Source organism: Carassius gibelio, chromosome B14 (assembly GCF_023724105.1).
Source record: "Carassius gibelio isolate Cgi1373 ecotype wild population from Czech Republic chromosome B14, carGib1.2-hapl.c, whole genome shotgun sequence".
Classification (NCBI taxonomy): Eukaryota; Metazoa; Chordata; class Actinopteri; order Cypriniformes; family Cyprinidae; genus Carassius; species Carassius gibelio.
The window spans coordinates 572,052-584,638 of NC_068409.1; the positions used below are offsets into that span (position 1 = coordinate 572,052).

Here is a 12,587-nt window from a genome sequence, read left to right on the forward strand (position 1 = left end):
TAAGAAACATCAGAAACATAACTGAGAACTGCAAGCAAAACAATTTGCCCCTTGGGATGGATTTATCATGGTACATCGTAAAGCAGTGTTGTTATTTTTTTTTTTATTGGATGTGTTCATGGTTATAGTTTGGCAGTTGCTTAGTAAAACGTAGCTGGCTCTAAAAAGGCAAGGTCAAAGGTCAGAGGTTAAGTTGTGAACTCTGCTGGTTGAAAGCATAAGCAATGGCAGAGGACTTTGGAGGAAAACTGAAGAATGGGATGCACAGGAGAGAATGAGAGCGAGAGCGGGAGACAGAGGGAGGTGGGGGAGACTGGAGCACGTCCAGGGGAAATCCAGCTCCACATGGCAGAGCTCAGCCTCGGCTACAGTCAAGCAAACACATGGGGAATTTAATACAGTACACTGTTCATCAGCATAAAACAGCCGCCTCATAGACCAATAACAAATTAAAGTCCTCTATAAATATGAAACTACCGAAACTATCTCAGTCCATATTAAATCTTAAATGGCTCGAGGAGTAATTTCGCTGTACGCCGTTTTGCTGGCTGAATTCGGTAACAGTGTTTAATAAAATTTGTGTGTTATAGCAGTGAAGCAATAGCCTCAAGATTGCAATGGCTGTTTAGAGACTACTTTAACCAAGGTTATTTTTCATTGATACGTAATATGTTGACATGATGGATACACTGTCACAGCGTGTTTATGAGGAGACTCTCAAGAGTAAACAATCTAAGCTGCATTTGAGGTACCTTAGCCCTTTAAGTGAGCTTGGACCATTCCAAATGTCCTTGTAATAGGAACATAGCATGCCATAAAATAAAAATACACTGCTGAAAGATCTTTTCAGAAAGAGTTCACCCGAAATTCACAGCAATTTAGTCATTATTCGGTCAGAATCACATCTGATTTATACGTCTGAGTATTTAAAGTTGAAATGGCAAGACTTGCCACATGCCAGGTTTGCTCCAAACAATAGAGTAACACCAAGTTCAACCCATGGACAGTTCGAATGCTATGAAAGTAGCTTTGGTTGAAAATATTAGCATTTTTGAACAACTTTACATTTGAAAATATGCAAATTAGAGTTGTGGAAGAGCATAGGGTTTTCAGCGAATGACGCATACATTATATATATATATATATATATATATATATATATATATATATATATATATATATATATATATATATATATATAGTACATAACTTTTTATTTACAGGCTTTAAGCACAATTTAAAGAGTGAAACACAAAACTGATCTCAGTATATTATATTTTGGTACATTTTTAACATTTAAGTCAACATACAAAACACTGCTGAGAAAACACATTTGTGTATTTGAACTTTTGACTCAAAACCATGATCCCTTGAGTCAACTTCCTCTGCACACACAAACACACACACAGATGGCCAGATTCTCTACACATTTATCCTGAAAATTTTCATGATTCAATCCACTTTATAGTTTCCATCACATTTCTTGCGATTTTCATGATCAATAAAGCATAAACATAAAATCCCACATGTGTTGAAGTGCACCTATGCAGATAGTTACAGAGTCTTCAGTTCTCTGAGTGATCAGAGAGACTAACTAACATGCCAAATCTAACCTCAACAAACAAATCTACGACATGTTTTACACTCCCGGTGGTTAAAAACCCCCAAACACCATTGTTTAAACTATTTATTTTAGTCTTTTGAAGCCCCTATATTTAGACACTGTGGCTTCAGAACAGCATGGAAAAGGTGACTGAATTTGTTTTTGCTGCAACATTTCCTGTGTGTCGTGAGGAGAGGAAAACCACACGCGCAGTGACGCTGCAGCTGAGAAGACAGAAAGGGCAAGTCAGAGGCGTGGAAAACTAGATAGCAGGAAGTAAAAAAAAAAAGAGAGAGCGGCAAACTGAACTCAGCTCTTGTTTTATTAATCTGGTCTAAAAAGGACACTCCCTTTTAAAGTGAGAAGCCAGAACCGGACAGGACACGGCAGATAACGTTTGAATGGATTCAGAGAGAGTTACAAAAGATCATCTTTTTCTAGACATGCTTGAAAAAGAACTTAAGATTTGTAAGCTGAACCAAGAAACAAAATGTTCAATAAAATTAATTAGATGAATGCTTCAAATGAGAAAATAATTTGCTAATGTATTAACAAAAATACAGTTAATTCAAGGTGAAAATAAGTCATCATATTGGTCCAATTCTAGCTATTAACAAACCATTAACTAGAACGTTTGCATCAATTTTCTGCTTATTGATATTTAGTAGGGTAGTTGTGAAGTAGAGGAATTGGGTAGGATTAGGGATGTAGAATATGGTCATGCATGCAGAATATGTGGTTTATACAGTAAGTACTAATACAAGACAATATGTATAATAGGCATGCTAATAAGCTAATAGTGAGAACTGGTCCCTATACTAAAGGGTTACCAAAATATCTTAAGCAATCTTCATTGACAAATTAATCTTGTTTTAAGGATGTAAAAAAAAAAAAAAAAAAAAAAAAACAGGTTAAGATTTTTTTTAGTAAATGCAATAACAGGATATTTTTGTCTTAATAAATAAACCACTATCTACGCAATGCAGTTTCACGTCCTCACAGAATGTGTCATCTCTGAGTAAACATCAAACAAGGCCAAACACTGTCAAACTGTCTTTCTTCATATGCTTTTATCTGAAACAAGATTTGACCTTGCTGACCCCTCGCTCCCCAAACAAAAATAGATTTAAGAGAATTAAAGGAATGATCAGAAAGTTTTAGAGCAAGTTATATCAGTGGGTCTAGTGTTTGTTTTTAACAGTATTATTTCACTGAAATCTAATGTATGACAATAATATGTCCTATTTTTCAGCAAATAAGTCAGAAAACATTAAATCAATCAATCAGTCAATAATGACAATGTAAAATACAGTTTTGGTTGGCATAATATTTACAGCCTTGAAAATTAACTGCTTTAAAACTAATTTTAGAAGTTAGGAACGGAAATTTTAGACAAAGTTCTGGTATGAAACTCTAGATGGCGCAGTCCAATATAACTCAATATGACATAATGACATCATCATCACGGCACACCTAATTGGTTTTCTCCTGTATCGATAGTCAATGAGCTCGGTGCTCAACATTCAAATATTTGGCTAATGTTTGTGGTTACAGCTGCAGCGCATGTCAGAATCCCTCCACCTTCCCCAGCTCCACCTGTATAGATCTGCTATGGGGTGATTCATGTACGCTGTGGGGGTTATACAGATATGTTATATGTGCAGCAGCAGTATTTCTTACATGCTCACAGCAGCATGTTGTGGATGTATTGGCAGTAGCAAGTCTCGGCAACAGCGTAGCAGATCTATTCCACCTAAAATACATTGATATTGTCATGTACATTACCATGCCAGTCCCTCCGAGAGCTGTCATGACAGAAGTTGATTTAACAGAGGCACTAATGTACTGTACTGTACTACTGGTAAAATATTTTTGATAAAAAAAGTTATTGGATAATGTATTTACTATAAGATATTGGTCACAGGTTATATACAGTTCTCACTATTAATTGACTATTAAGTATGACTTATTCCTTAATAAACTGCAAATTTTCTGCTTATTAATGGTTAGTAAGCTAGTTGTTACATTTAATTATTGGGTAGGATTAAGAGATCTTAAATATCGTGTAGAATAAGACATTAATATGTGCTTTATTACTAATAAACAGCCAAAATGCTAGTAATGTGCATGCTAATTAATAGTAAGAACTAGAGTATTTCTACTTTAAAATTGAACTTAAGTGTGTTACTTGGCACTTCTTTTTTTTAAATGTACTTACAACTCTAAAAATAGTGAACATTGTTTCTCAATAATTTATTGTTTCTGTGTATTTTCTTTGTCTCTTTAGAAATGAGGAAACAAATCAGCTGACTTGTGTGTCTCTCAGTAGAAAATCACCAGGGTGAAACCGAAAGATGCGCGCGTGTGTGTGTTAACATGCTTTATAAGGATATGGTCTAATCAATCAGGAAGTAACAGTGGAGCACATCCTCATAGCACAGGCAAAGAAAAGAGACTTTCCATTGGCTTGTGTTTCTGCAACAGACATTTTCCACATCTCATTAACCACTGACCTCTTTCTTCAGGATTTCCTTGTGATGAACCAGGCCTTCTCTACAGAAACATCCACAGAAGCTCATAGAGAACTAGTATACTGATTAGCAAGGTCACTGTTCTTGCCGTTTCATTACAGTGCCTCCAAAAATGATTTGAACACACAAGTCAAAAAACATGTGAATTTCATTACATTGGATAGCTGGATATCTTTAGATGTCTTCATAATGGTAAAATCTGCATCCATAGGGTTGCTATGGGGACAAAAGCAGAGCTGCTTCCATAAAGAGAAGCATCTAAAGAGCGTTGCTGGCAATGTTTGCAAGTCCCAAACCTCTTATTCATTTTCTCACTCTGGGGTCACTATAGGTCACCTGCTTTTTCATTGCAGCTGCTGTGGTTTTGGTGTTTCATCTGTTTCTTTTCTGCTAAATGTGTGCCCTGTGGACTCTGTCCACCCTGGTAGGGACCAGTCGCTCCTCCTCGAATCAGCTGTGATGTAGTCAGGCCTCCGTACGGCTGGAGGTCGTGAGGCCACCTCGGCTCAGGTGAAGTGTTCCCGAGGCTGCTGGCGAGAGCTGTTCAATATGGCTGCTGTATTTCTGATGACACCTGAGCATGGTAGTGATAGTGAAGCAGTAGACAGTGATGCCCAGGGGAACGAGAGCAGCTGGATGGACGTCAGGGCTGTGTTTATACACACACACACACACATTGCTGCCAGCGCAGGTCACTACTACTCAACACTGCCTCGAAAACATCGAGAAGAGACATCAAACTCAAGTCTAGAAAAAAGACTTTTCTCAAGAAACTGTGAGCGTCTGCTTCTTCAAAAAAGTATTTTTTTCTGTTATCATCTAATGCTTTTCTAAAATGTTATTTTTTTTTTTATTTTAAGAAGTTGATACTTTTATTTAGCAAGCATAGAATTAAATTGATCAAAAGTGACAGTAAAAATACAGAAAATATTTCCGTTTCAAATAAATGCTGTTCTTTTGAACTTTTGAATCCTAAAAGAAATTGATTATGTTGTTCACAAAAATATTGAGCAGTACTCTATGTTTGCAGCACTGATATTAATAAGCAAATCAGCATATTAGAATGATTAAAAATCAGGTAATGTTAACCATATCATATTTTATTGAGAAAAACATATAAAAATGTAATACTGTAAAAAATATTAATTGGAAGAACATTTGTTTGAAAGTTTACAATTAATTATATATAATTTACAATTCAATGAGAAAAATCCACATACTTTTACACTGTTATTTTTATTTAATTCTTTTAAAATGTAAAACAAAAATAGGTATTGAGTAGGATTGTAGGATGTAAAATACGGCCATGCAGAATATATGCATTATAAGTACTAATTAACAGCCAGTATTTTAATAAAAGGCTAATAAATAACTAGTTAATATTGAGAATTGGTCTTTATACTAAAGTGCTACCAAGAATTCTTCTGTATTTTTACTGTAGACGCCTTTGAAAAAACATGAACAAATCTTAACCAACCCAAACTTTTGAATGGTAGTGTGGGCATTATCAGTACTTATTCACTCTTGCATAAACATGTGGGACGAGTTACTCATCAAAGTCTAATATTTAGTGGTGTATTGGCTTGGTGCATTTGGATCCCCATGACTCAGATTATTATGTTTTAGCTGTACCATGCTCTCGTTTGAAGAAATAAACCATCTTTTAAGATCTTTAAAAGAAGCTCAGAAGTGATGCAGAATGAAGAGTTTTTTCTAACCCACACCTTATTCCTCACACTGAAGTTAGACAGACACTTCAAGTGACCTCCTTTATTTTATCCTCCTTTTTTTAATGCATGCCATTACTTGCTAGATGCAGCTCCAAAGCGAAGATTTGATGTTTACAAAAAGGTGAGAGATTAAAGCAGACAAACATCATCTGACTCACTTGAAAACTCAGACAAAACAAAGAAGTTTTTTATTAAAATAAAACACAAGGAAACTTGCAGTAAGCGGACATGGAACCCAGGCGCAATAGCACCAAATATGATAAACGCAACAAAATGAAGGTAAGAGAGTGTTTATCTACTCAGCTTTAACACCTCAACATCTGAGAGGAACATTAAAGGATCTTAATATCAATTATGAATTGAACATTAACATGACAAATGAAGATGTTTTGATATTTCACACTATAACACGGTGGCTTTGTAGGTGTTGACCTTTGGGCTGGGAACATATGAGGAGGAGGAATCAGCATACAATGCAATATTTAATTATAAATAAATAAATGTCAAGTGCATATTGCAAAAGTGAGTCATGCAGAAATGGAAGATTTACATATTGCAAAGCACAAAAATGAAAGGCCAGACGATCTACATGCAACACGCAAGTCATCATTATTTTTGGAGTTGGAGGAAGGTGACATGGTTGAGGTTCTTGATGAAAGCAAGACCAGTTAGTGCCTTGGCTTCTTGTTCCACATCGGTTACAAACCTGAGTTTAAAAACACAGCTATACGTACCAAACGAGATCTGATCTTGAAAGTTAAAAAGGGGGTGGTAGAAGCAATGGTGGTGGGTTTTGAACTTACCTGTGACAGCCGTGAGTTTTGCAAAGAAAGTTGACGATGTGCCTTATTTCTGTCGGAATAAATTTTCCTCCTGGATCTGCACACACACAACTCTCTAAGTAAAACGTCAAGGTGCATCTTTTATGCTTTACGACTGATGTTCCTCACATCTCTGAGACTCTATCAGCAGAAAGCTCACAAGAACTACAGCATATAGTGCAAGAGTGAAACACACGCTCGCACATAAATGGATCATTGTCTTTTATCGGTCGATTGATTGATAGGTTCTGATAAAAGTCTTTCTTTTGCATCATTTTCCTGTGAACGTGAAGAGTAACCCAGCAAGTCTAAATTTCTCCATGTCTTTGTTCCTATTTAAAAACACTGTGCCGAGAACAGCAAAATAAAAGGGAGTATAGCATTTGAAATATTGAAGAAGACGAGGAAAAAAAAGCAGTGTTGTCAATAATTCATCCGCTTGATACAAAAGGAATTTTGTGTTAGAGAGATTTATGAGCTATGACTAAGGAAAGTACAGATGTTTGAAGGAATGTTGTGGACTTCAGTATGCTATAGATGGCATTTTCGTGTAAAATACATGCCAATAAGTAGATATTTTAAAAAAAATAATTGGAATGTCCAACTGGCAAGTCATTTATATATCAGCGGTAGATAATCGATGTCATTAACGTTCACTCAGAGTTTACCCCATCTTGACATTGTAGTTTCATAGTCCCACATCGCTCTGAAAAGGTCAACCCATGAGTCACTGTCCACCAAAAGCCCCACATCTAAAACAATGTGCTGTGTATTTTGGTTTTATGTATACAAACAATTCGCATGTCGCCCACAATGAACAGCTAATCTTGTGTACCATGGCTGTCAGTCCAGTGGTGCGGCAGGAAAGTGGCAAAACACACCCACCTGGGGAAAGTTTGAGTCCTGCTGTACACTGATTACCTGCAATACTGTGATAGTGAGAGTGTGTGGGTTAAATGTGACAGTGTGCTACATTCAAAATGCTGACTACATCTATCTGTCTATTGAGTTAAAATATAATATTGTCTGTCTGTCTGTCTATCCAACATCCAATCATCATCCATCCATCCATCAATCCATCCATCCATCCATCCATCCATCCATCCATCCATCCATCCATCCATCTACCATCCATCCATCCATCCATCCATCCATCCATCCATCCATCCATCCATCTATCTATCTATCTATCTATCTATCTATCTATCTATCTATCTATCTATCTATCTATCTATCTATCTATCTATCTATCCAACATCCAATCATATCTATCTATCGATCCATCATCCATCCATCCATCCATCCATCCATCCATCCATCCATCCATCCATCCATCCATCCATCCATCCATCTATCTATCTATCTATCTATCTATCTATCTATCTATCTATCTATCTATCTATCATGGGTTTGGATGGTGGTTATGTGTTTTGTGCAGCACTACACTCTAAAAAACGCTGGGTTGTTTTTTCAACCCAACTGCTGGGTTGAGGCCGTTGGATAGGACTTTGGGATGTTTTAACCCAAGTTTGGGTTGAAAATAACTCTCTTTTTTAACCCAGCGGGCTGGGTTGAGGACGCGGACGTGAAGGAGAGCACGCACGTCACGTCAAAATCGTACGTCTCCAGTGCGAGCAGCCGCCATTTTCTCAGCGTGATAGAAGCGAGAAGCGAGTGAAAGACTATGGTAAGTAAATATTCAAAATGTAAAGTTATCTTTTATTGTTTACCCGGTTGTATGAAAGGCGGAAGGTTATATGAAAGGCGGAAACAAAGGAGCTTAACGTTATATATATATATTTTAAAAAAAAAACGGACGCGGTTTTCGCCTCAGACACGGAGGTCTTAACTGCCTCATATAACGTTACTGAACGGAGGATGTACTTTTAATATAACGTCTGTGAATGTATTTTGTCATATTTACATAAGATTTTACTTTATCTGTTCTCTTTGAGGCGTTAACAGACGGTTATGGTCACGGTTACGCTCATGTGAATTTGTCTTTTTTTTTCGCGGTTAAACTGAATGTATGTTTTTCTCATAAAGGAAACGGCATTGTGTAGTAAAGACTAGCATAATTATTTTGAGGCTGTTGAAGCGGTAACTGTTAAAAGTATGTTTTACATGTAATATTTCAGACTTGTCCAGCTCCTGTCTTCATTGTCCTCGCGCTGAGAGTTAAAGACACTGAAGCTGTTTGTGTGAGGAGTCACAGACCTGTGTGAGGATGAGGAGGAGGAGGAGGAGGAGGAGGAGGTGTTCTTCTGAAGAGAGGGACAGACGGTTTAAGGAGAGTAAACTTCAGAATAACATCAAGTTATCTTTATTTTTACTAAGACTAAAATAATGTGTGTGTTTTTTTTAGATGTTGAAATCCAGAGACAAGATAACTTCATTCTTTTGAGACTGATGTAAGTTAAATTATTATTACTTTTTTTTTTTTTTTGAAAATTAATGTTTCTGTTGTGTCCTGCCTGTTAACTTCACATTTTGATGCAAAAACAGTGTGATTTTATATATGTATGTATGTATATGTTAATATTTTATTGAAACCATTTATGTCCCTCTTTGCAGAACTCAAACTAACTGCAGTTAAGGACACAGAAGTCTGCTTGTGTGAGGAGGTGGTTTTCTCAGCTTCTTCTGAAGAGAGGGAAATATCGTTTAAGGCAAGTAAACTTCATAATTTCATGTTATCAGTTGTTGTTGTGTTTTACTAAGAGTAAAATAATGTTTGTTTTTTGTTTTTGTAGATGTTAAAAGCAAGAGACATGGGAGAGCATCATTCCTTTGAGATTTTATGTAAGTTATTTTTAGAAAATAATTTTTTCTGTTGTCTCCTGCCAGTTTACTTCACATTTTGATGCAACAACAGTGTGATTACGTGCTCATTTCATTAAGACCATTGATGTCTGTGTTTTTTATTGCAGAACTCAAACCAACTTTGGAGTTGTCTGATTTGGAGAGTCATCATTCTTGGTCTTCGCTCTTAAAGGTAAAGTTCACACAAAAAATCATTTACTTGCCCTCAAGTCATTCCAAACCTATAAGACTTTTGTCTGTCTTTACAACATAAATTAATATATTTTTAGTTTTCTCATAATATTTGTTAATCCATTTATAGTTTAGATAATCAGTATTTTCAAGCTTCATAAATATAGAGTTATTGTAGAAGTAAATTCTGATATTTATATATGAATACATCTTAAATTATATGATAGCAAACATGTATGTTCAAAATAAAATACTGATCTCCCAGACCAGCAATGGAGGACACAAAAAGAGAATATTAAATATATTCATACGTTTTCCAAAAAATGAGCAGAGTTTGTATGAGTCTGGAAAAACATGGGGAGAGTAAATTATGACCATTTTAATTATTTGGTGAACTAACGGTTTGAAGAGCAGCCCTCCATGTACATGAATATTGTGAGGTATGTGAAGGTCATGTCTGTTTTAATGTTTCAGTAAAGAAGCTTTCTGAAAGCAATATTTATTCAAACAATATCGCATGTCCTCACACTAGTGCTGCCATTATAGCATTCTGGAGCGCTGTGGTGGACTGAGACATTAAACAACCACACAAAGTGTTGAAACTTTAAAACCGATTATTTACCTATCCTTACAGATGTGAATACACCTCTACCTGAAAATGGATAGTTTAATTAAATGTTTAATTTTTTCAAATGTGTTTCTCTTAGGCCACTGATGAAGAGCAGGCGGTGACTGGGATGAATGCTGGTCAGAGAGGAGAATCTTCTTTCCCCTAAACTGATGCAGCACTGGTTTTAAAGGAGGACGCTGCCCTGGATGATGTAGAAGATGTCACATGCTGTGCTGATGGGGTTTCTTCATGATTACATCAGTTATGCTAAAGAGATTATGAAAATTGACCGTGATGCATGATCTGTATTCATGGACTATGAAACAAACTGTAAGTGTATAATTTGTTAAAAAAAAAAAAAGTTAAATGCTTTTTCTGTGTTGTTTAGTAGAAGAGTTTACACTCTGTCATTCATACACCTGTCACTTTCTTTCACACACACACACACACACACACATGCGTCTGTTAAATGTTATAATATCAAAGTTAATGTTGTGATTTATTTGTGTACTGTCATGCCAGAATAGTTGGAAAAAAACCTAACTAATTGTTAATTTATTGTATGTGTTTTCGTATATTTTTATACAATATATACAATTGAACAAAGTCCAATTTGATCTTAAGTTATATTCATCAAATGTTCAATGCTTTGTTTATGAACTCTGTAGCTGTTAATGCCATCCTTTTCTGCATTTCTTCTAACATGTTACTTTTTGACTTTTTTCTTGTTTTTAATAAATATTTTCCTTTTGGTAATTATTATTTGTGTGTAACAGTGATGTTTAAAATGAACAACATTTGTAGGTTTAATGCCTAGCTCAATTTGGGTTAATTTTAACGTAGAAATGCATTGTTTCCCCACATGGCTGCACTGCGAGTTTATTTTCTGCCAGCAGGAGGCGCTAAGAGCGGGAGAGGTAGGTTTCTCCGGTAACGGCTGCAGAGCGGTGCTGAGCTCACAAACGCTGCCTTATCAAGCACATGCGAAATGATATCGAACATTTTCTAAATGCAGTAGTTTTCCTTCTGAAATACAGTGATAAAAAACACCCGCTCTGTTTTTTTTAAACCCTGCAATATAGTCATTTTAAACCATAAAAAAGGCAACCCAGCAGGCTGGGTTAAATATGATAACCCAACTGGTTGGGTTAAAATAACCCAGCGCTGGGTTCGTCCCTTTTTGACCCAGCGCTGGGTTGTCAAAATAACCCAAATTGGGTTGTTTTCAACCCAGCAGTTTTTAGAGTGTAGTGGTTATGATGAACACTCAGATGGTGATTGGTAGCTCTCAAGCAAATCATATCTGCTAATAGCCCGAGAGTGTTTTTTATGAGGTTATATAAATTGAATGCTTTTAATGACTTATTTTCTGCTGTCAATGATCTATTAAATTACTCATTCCATCCTATTGCTGTCCTCCCGTTAATTGCAGCACAACATAAATTTCTACTATGTCATTTCTGTCCCAGGGGCATGGTAACAAGCTGTGAAATTAATCATGACTTGTGTAGTTTAAGCAGAAGTGGGGATTCTGTTGGGCAGGCTGAGCGTTAGTGTCAAAGTCTCTTGCTGGGTGAGACTTTCCTCTCTAGTCTTGCATAGTTTTTTTTCTACTTCTAAAATCAGGACAATATCCCAGTTTCTCATGTGATTGTTTGAATTAATAGCAGATAAGATATTTCCAGACAAGCTTCTTCTGACTTAGGCATTCAATTATAAGTTAAGCAATAACCTTAAATATGGTAGCATTGAGGATCTTGTGCTGTGTTTTAGTAGAAGGAGCACCCCCTATTGGTAAGAGGACATGTTTTGATGTGCTGGTTTTTCATCTGCCCCTTTTAGATTGATTGCTCATTGAAATGATACCTACCAAATCTGTTGCTCCAAAGCCATAACTGAATACATTTTGCCATGCAAAATCAACACAGCAAATCAGTGAGATGAAATGACCAAACCAGCCAAACATTCATTATAATGCAGGTGTTGCACAGGAAATCCCATATCTGGAGTTTAGACTGATACGACTGATCATGTTTCAGGGTGGGTGTGCTAATTGTGTGAAACCGCTCAATGGACTCCAGATGCATGTTAAATAATATGAAATAACGTGAGTCTCCATGTGTGTTTCTAGCGCTCGCAGATGTTACTGATAAAACCTGTAAGTGCTAAATAAAGCATGGCACATGGATACTTTTGTGTGCTATGCAAAAAATGCTTTGCTTCAGTAATATATATTTAAATGACGTATAAGAAGGCTTATAAAATGCATAGCCGTGGTTCCTAATGCTGATTAATATA

At 36.2% G+C, this 12,587-nt stretch overlaps 2 long non-coding RNA genes across 2 annotated transcripts; both read left to right on the forward strand.

The window, feature by feature from the left end:
* Nucleotides 1–8,132: 8,132 nt before the first annotated feature.
* On the forward strand, nucleotides 8,133–9,355 carry LOC127971780 (uncharacterized). Its single transcript, XR_008156917.1, has 3 exons — nucleotides 8,133–8,372; nucleotides 8,824–9,096; nucleotides 9,260–9,355. It is a non-coding gene; the product is annotated as an uncharacterized LOC127971780 (long non-coding RNA).
* An 81-nt stretch (nucleotides 9,356–9,436) lies between these two features.
* Nucleotides 9,437–10,991, forward strand: LOC127971779 (uncharacterized). The gene is made up of 3 exons (XR_008156916.1): nucleotides 9,437–9,487; nucleotides 9,616–9,680; nucleotides 10,387–10,991. It is a non-coding gene; the product is annotated as an uncharacterized LOC127971779 (long non-coding RNA).
* Nucleotides 10,992–12,587: the final 1,596 nt, after the last annotated feature.